Source organism: Centroberyx affinis, unplaced genomic scaffold (assembly GCF_046629955.1).
Source record: "Centroberyx affinis isolate AG114_WGS23_722 - 3 ecotype Tasmania unplaced genomic scaffold, CSIRO-AGI_Caff_v1 ptg002416l_1, whole genome shotgun sequence".
In the NCBI taxonomy this organism is placed as follows: Eukaryota; Metazoa; Chordata; class Actinopteri; order Beryciformes; family Berycidae; genus Centroberyx; species Centroberyx affinis.
This window is the reverse complement of record NW_027280662.1, coordinates 30001-37429: the sequence shown is the minus strand read 5'-3', so window position 1 is coordinate 37429 and position 7429 is coordinate 30001. Positions and strand designations below refer to the sequence as shown.

The 7429-nt window shown below is 41.1% G+C and overlaps 1 pseudogene; it reads right to left on the bottom strand.

Moving 5' to 3' along the window:
- Positions 1 to 1581: 1581 nt before the first annotated feature.
- The window catches only part of LOC139656227 (voltage-gated potassium channel KCNC3-like), a 34525-nt pseudogene continuing 28677 nt past the window's right edge, over positions 1582 to 7429 (bottom strand).

Sequence of the window (7429 nt, the reverse complement as noted above, 5' to 3'; positions counted from 1 at the left end):
AGTGTTAGTCTAGGGACAGCTAGCTCACTATAGGCCACCAACTCTAGGCAGACTCTCCCATTGGATGACTCTACCTCTTGTCCACTCCCTGATTGGACAATTTGGATTCTTTTGCCCCCCTCCTCCCCCTTAAACATCCCATAATCCCCACTCCACCCTAACAGAGACCCACCGAGATCCAACGCCTATTCCCCCTCTGTCCATTTTTATCAAAAATAGTTGGTGTGCCGTACTTAGTAGCGTTACTTCTGGGACTTAATTCTTCATTGAAGCAGTTAGTAAAGCGTTTGCTGATGTCTTCAGAGTCTGCGGGTTGAGCAGAGTCTGTCGTATTGCACGGAAGCCTGAGGAGGAAGGAGGAGAAAGAGGAGGAGGAGGGGACACCTCTGCTTCCATACGCTTCTACGAATGTCGGTAATGATCGCGAATTACGGAGGTTATACCGGAGAATCGGACGTAACTCCCTCTCTCCTCTCTCCCCGGATGCATATCTAAGGAAACATGTTGGAGAATGTGTGTGATCGTGTGTGTCGACATGCGTGCCAAGTTGGTTGTGTACGTGAGAGAGAGTTTGCGTGTGCGTTTCATCCAATTTTTAACACAACGAAGTGAACAACGTCAAAAAGGGGGGGATACTCTATCGTCTACGGTCTACATGGCTCGTCGTTTTTTAAAGGTGCAGAGGTGCTACAGTTTTGGATATTTCCTTTTCAAAGATATGCTTTCGATTTATAAGTGTAAAAAACTTCTTAACGTTTTTTTTTTTTTTTTTTTAAATCTTCTATGCGTAGGTATACGTAACTAATTGGCTTTTATTTTTGAGTTTCGCGATTTTCATGAGTAAAAACATGCATGCTGCAGTTTGCGTGTATGTGCGTGTGTATTTGCGCGTGTGTGTGTGACAAGCTATGCTTTTTGAGACTTAATGTGTATTAGAAAAAGTACCTTATACCTATTCTTAAGTATCACTCTTTAAGCATCGAAGTGCAAGTGCAGTCGACACACAGGCAAGACGTAGCACAGGGAAACCTAGAGATAAACTAACTTAACTATCATATCAGTCTAAGCTAATGACCTATACTCAGTCCCTGTTAGTAAGGCAGGTGTGTGAGTGTGTGTTTTTGTGTGCGTGCGTGCGTGTGTGTTTGTGTATTATACTTCGGTGTACTACACAAAGCAAATACGGTTGGTTATGCTAAAGCATCTATCTGGGCTTAATCGGTACGGTTTTGCTATTCTGCGTTTTAATTTAGCGGGGTACTCTTCCGACAAAACAGCACCCTCTAGTGCCTACAGCCAGAATAACTCTTATTCGTCATCGTCATTATCATTATAAAACATGTAAGGTAATGGTGACTGAATGGAGGAGCAGCTGGGATGAATAAAATGTCTTCGAGACACTCCGTCCATGTCGATGCCGTTGCCACCGTCGTTTTTGTTTCCTCCTGATGTTTCCCCTTTCCCAGAAAAGATTATTTTATATTTTATCGTTGCTGTTGTTGTTGTTGATATTTTTTTTTTTTTTTTGTTGCTGCTGTTTCTCTGTCAATTCCTGGTTACATGAGGCGGGCGGTTGCTATGCTACAAGATGGAGGGGATGGGGGAGTGGCATCGCCTGAGGCCAGGCGGCTCGAAGGGCTCGAAGGTGGAGTTGGTGATGGGGGTGAGGCGCAGCGGGGCGCCCGTCATGCCCGAGATGTTATTGAGGCTGCGTGACTTCTCATAGCCCGTGGCTACATGAGGAAGACACACACACAGGTTAGAGCAGGGTTATGAAGGTGCCATGAATAGATTATGAGGCATGATTACAATGGTGAGGGTTACAGAAATGAACAGTGAGGATTGAGAAGGGGACGGTGTTAGTTTACAAGTAAGATAAGGTAAGATAAAATGTTAGGCATGTGTGTTTATGGGAAGGAAATGCAATGTTATGTTATGTTATGTTATGTTATGATTTGTTATGTTATGATTTGTTATGTTATAATATGTTATGATATGAGTTAACAGTGTTGCGCGTCATAGCAAAGATAAACCATTTGTTACAGTCACAAGCATTTGTAAATAAAACAAAGTAAAAAAAAAATAAAATAAATAAAAACAAAGAAATAAAGAAAAACAGCCGGAACCAAGTAAAATATTGAGACCAAAGGAGGAAGTTGGATAAAGGACAGACAGACAGACAGACAGATGGACAGACAGACACAGAGACAGACAGACAGACAGACAGAGACAGGACAAAACAGGAATATGGGTTACGAAAATCAGTTCATCAGTTGGATTTTTTGCCACAACATCACTTAGACACCTAGTGGTGGCGCTCTGCAGCACCAACATACACTGTGTAGTCGGGGAAGGGGTGCTAGTCCAGTGGATATGTACAAAAGTCCCTTTTATTTGTCTCTCCATTTTAAGACTTTGGTACTGAACCAACTTTGTCCAAATCCACTGGACTACCTGCTCTGAGGTTCCCAAAAGCACACACAGCAGCAAATACACTTTGTTCCATAACAAGTCTATTGGGAAACTCAGAGACTCTGATGGGTAAATCATCTGGAGCTGAGTGAGAATGTACACTATCGTCCACGTTAATGCTCTAATGCAAAAACTTTGGATCTCAGAATCCAGGTGTTTTAGCCAGCCTACAGAGGAGAGACAACAGGCTGCTGTTAAACAGGGAGACGGTCAGTTAGACAGGAAGACAGACAGACAGACAGAAGGGACTGATGCCCAAACCAGAACTCCCCTACAGAATGGTTTGGACCTGGTGAAGAGGTCAGGCTCCTTACACAAAAACCACGTCTGCTGTTTTTTGTTCATGAGCCGGGGTCAAACTCAATGAGTTTCCGTTCATTTACAGGGTAAAAACTGCAATGAACACAATAATTTTGTTTTAATGGTCGTGTTTTTGCAGTGTGTTTGCATATGTGTGCGACAGCTTCTGACAGCTTCACAAGGCCCAACAGTGTTTGACTGCCTTCCCCTCCGCATTCACTCCTTTCTCTCGTTCCTCCCATACTCCACTCCTCCTCCTCCTCCTCCTCCTCCTCTCAGCCTGCTTCAGAAACCTCCCTCTTTGTTCCTCTCTTCCTTCCTCTGTCCATCGTAACACAACAGAATGTCTTGTTCAGGCTCAGGCAAAATTTGGGGCACGATACTGACTTATCGGTAACTAGCGTGAGCTTATTTTGTACTTTTGTTTTACAACAAATTAAATTTCCTTGTTTGTATAGACATCGGCAGCTATAATTATGTAATTTGGTGTAACATTCCCATTTTATTCCTGAGTATTCCCCAGAAGAGTTGGGCATTTAAAGATAGAATTCTCAAAATTATTTGACTGTACAAATTTTAGGCAAATCTTTTAAGCCCATCCTAAATTAAAGTGCAGCTGTATTTAATTCCAGTGTTCACTGACTAAACAAATCTTTGTCCAGCCTTAAATCCATGTTTGAAGGTCACATACTGGCATCCCTTGTATAAAAAACGTTAATAATTTTGAGTGGGAAAATGTCTGAAATGCGATAAATCACTGCGTAAAATGCAGCCAGTAGGGGCTTCAACAGGGGGCGCCATACTGCGATGAGCTTTGCCACTGAAGATTTGGTTTGACAAATCTATCCTGACAGTGTTTTTACAATGCTCAGTCAGCGGTCAGTCGGAGAATATAAAACCCTCCTGTTCCTAACCTTATTATTAATTATTAAAGACCCAAACTTTACCCAGAGTTTCTGAGAACTCCACTGTTTGTGTCTCACATAGCAAACCTGAGTCGCAGTCAAATAAAACCCTTCACTGATACCGCTTCCTAAAAAAAACAATTTAGCAGGCGAGCAGGAGACAGGGAGGCTGAAATATTAATGACATTTTACTTTGTGGATGCACAGGAGTGGTCCCTTTTTTACTTTATTGAGTTCTGCAAAGTGAAAGTAGATTGGAGCAGGCTGAGGTGGGATGAGATTGCTGTTTTACAAGCTGGAATTCTCACCAGAGGGGTTAGAGTTCATCTGGGGTAAGGGGAATTATTGCTGTCCTTTGCTTTCACTTGCGGCTCCCACCTGCGCCTATGTTACGGCGTCCATTTTGTGTCCCTTCTGCTGTAGTGAGCATTGACTTTAATTCAATCAGGGATGCAAAATGGTGCAAGTGAATGCACACCCATAGGAGTGAATGAAGTTGGGAAGTCAGTCAGCCAGTCAAGTAATCAGGGCTGGGTTTCCTAAAATCACCACAGCAGTAAGATTTTGTTTTCCTGTTGAATTACAATGGAATAAAGTTGAACTTAATGGTAAGATTTTGTTTTCCCCATTGAATTACAATGGAATAAAGATTATCTTAATGGTAAGATTTTGTTTTTGCCATTGAATTACAATGGAATAAAGATGATCTTAATGGTAAGATTTTGTTTTCCCCATTGAATTACAATGGAATAAAGATTAACTTAATGGTAAGATTTTGTTTTTGCCATTGAATTACAATGGAATAAAGATGATCTTAATGGTAAGATTTTGTTTTCCCCATTGAATTACAATGGAATAAAGATTAACTTAATGGTAAGATTTTGTTTTTGAATTACAATGGAATTGCAATGGAATAAAGTTCCCAATCATCATCGTCCTGTTGAATTTCAATGGAATAGAGCTGACCTCAGTGCTGAAGTGCTTTCAGGAAACCCAGTCCAACATACACCATCCGACACAAACAAGGGAGCAAAGTAGTAGGTGTCTTAAGAGTAGGAATGCTAATCTGGGACCTGCTTGGCTTTTAGTTGGAGAAAAGATTAGGTGAATTATTCTGCAGTCCTACTTTGAGACACTGCCATTAAACAGCAAGTGGAGAGGTAACACTCTTCTAGAGGATGTGCCATTTTTGACATACCCATGGCTGTAGTTTGGGACAACAAATATCGGGTTGCTTTTCAAGGCAACTTTTTATTATTGGCAATTTTGTTATTATGAATTCATGCTGCGTTGAAAAGCAACCCAAGAACAATGCTGACCCAAACTATGTTCACAAATGCATTGGGAATGACAGATCCTTTCTGAGAGGTTTGAAAAAGTCCTCTCCAAATGACACACAAACATACAGACATCGTCACCAACACATCTCCAGGGTGAAGCTGCCCTTGATCACTGACCAGAAATCAGTTTTCGTCCAGTGCTAAACTTTAAGGACAATATCAGCATTTTTGACATGTGGGTCTTTTGCAATTGTTGCCTTCAAAGGACAAATCCACCCTTGGATACTCTTACACGGTTGTGTATCATCAATCTATGATGTCCAACGCATTCCAGGAGTTATTTATATGTAAGTGTAGCAATTTACCCATTTGTTGTACACACTTTCCCTCAACCTGCCTCATCTACTTCTACTTCAGGTAGTGAGTACCTGCATTTCCCACAAAGACTTTCGACTTAGCAAAGTAAGAGCATGAGAGTGAGGTTCCAATTGAGGAAACCAAGTGTTGCGGCCATCAAAACACATGTCCTGTGGCTGCATTACATTCTGGTTTATTGAGGCTGCTGTCAGTGGAGAAATTGTTCTCTCTGCCTCTTCTACAATGGATTTGCCCATGTATGATTGTCGGTGTAAAATGGCGGCTCTAGAAAGAAGCCCTCGCTCTTTGATTCTCAGGGACTGACACCAAAACCGTATTACAGTTGATGTTTCAGATTGCTGAAACATTTTCTGCGATCAAACTCCATTGTAGCTGCACTGGAAACATCTCAATGTGATGTCAGGTCATCTAACAAACAGAAAAATGGGCCCAGAGATGCATCACCAGTAGCTGTTTTTTCAGTGTTAAAGTGTTTAAGGGTGGATTTAGGAGCCCCTGCTCAGGGATCTGAGGTTGTGCTCAGGCTCATAAGGGATTAAGAGGTCAGAAGTATAACTAAAAATCTATTTATGTTTTAAAAGTGATCAGCAAAATCTTAAAGTAACAAGTGAAGTGATGTCAGAACTGGCGTAATGTGATATCTGATTTTAGCACCCACATGTAAAAATCCTCATGTTGTCCTTTAACAATTAGTTTGGGAGTTTGCAATCCTGACAGAAAAGCATTAAAGGGCATCTTTACCTTGCACCATCATCACAAAGACTACAACAATAAACAACAACAAATCAATACCTACATAACAAACCAACACATGATACACCAAGGTTTTTAATTACTCGTCAACACCTTTCAGGGAGAATTTGCCCTTGTGGGCTGACTCTGGGATCAGTTTCAACTCTGCAGAAACTAAATTTGGATGTTGCATACGGAGGAAATGAAGCACTGATCTGAGACCAGCATCCAAGGGCAAACTCATCCAGAACTACTTTGCAACACTTCCTGCTGTGGGAGAGCTGTTACCTATTTGCCTGTCTGGGATTGGATTGGTTGAGAGGTCAGTTCAGGCTGTGATTCACAGGCAATATTCAGAGGAAATGTAGATGGGCAATGCCATTGGCAATACAACAGACTATCTTTCAACATGTTTTATTTTATCTTCCATCACGTTATTTGATTTTGGCCCCTTTTGCCAGTGAAGGCAACATTGCCCAGCTATATATTGCCTCAAAAAGTTGCCTGTATATCGCCACCATTAAATCTCAGGGGGGAATTCCTCCAGTATTTACTTTTCATTACATTTTTCATTGCCTTCTTTTGTTGTCTTTTCCATCTGGAACTGAGCAATTCCAGGTTCAAGGGATACTCTGACATTTTGAAATTCAGCCTATTATTTTTTTTTCCCAGGAGACACATTTTTCTTTATATTGGGGTGGGGGGGTGGGGGGGGGGTTGCTTTAGAAGTGTCTGATGGAAAAAAAACAACAACAACTAAATATCAAAGTACCTCTTCATGGATCTAGGTCTATTATATCTACTGGGACAGCATGTTTAAGCTATTTTTTGTTGTATGTAACGGTAGAAGATTCATCCGGAGCAACAGATAGACTGTCAGCTTTTGATAATGGATCTTTATTGAAACAGTTCTGAAACAATGATGAATCAAACCAGACCAACTTCAGGTCATTGTCACATTATTTGCACTAATGACTTCAACTCTCTCTCTGAAAGCAGTGGTAAGACTTGTCCACTGTCCAATAAGAGCAGCCACTAAATAAATAACCTGTAAGCAAGTTTTTTCAGGCTTGCTTTAAGACCAATTCATTCTCAGTTCTCAATTCTCATTGAAACCGCAAGTAACAGAAACCGCAATTCAAGGATGAAAACAACTCTTTGTTTTCATTTGTTGTCGTAGCAACCCATTTTTTACAGCAGCCATTTTTGTCCCTGAAGCCTTCGGTTCAGTTCAGCTGGGGATGCAAAATGGCACAACTGAAAATCCATAAAAAACGTGGTTGATCAACCATGTTCTCATTCACCATAACAGGTAATCTTGGACTTCTACAGTATAGTATAGTATAGTATAGTATAGTATAG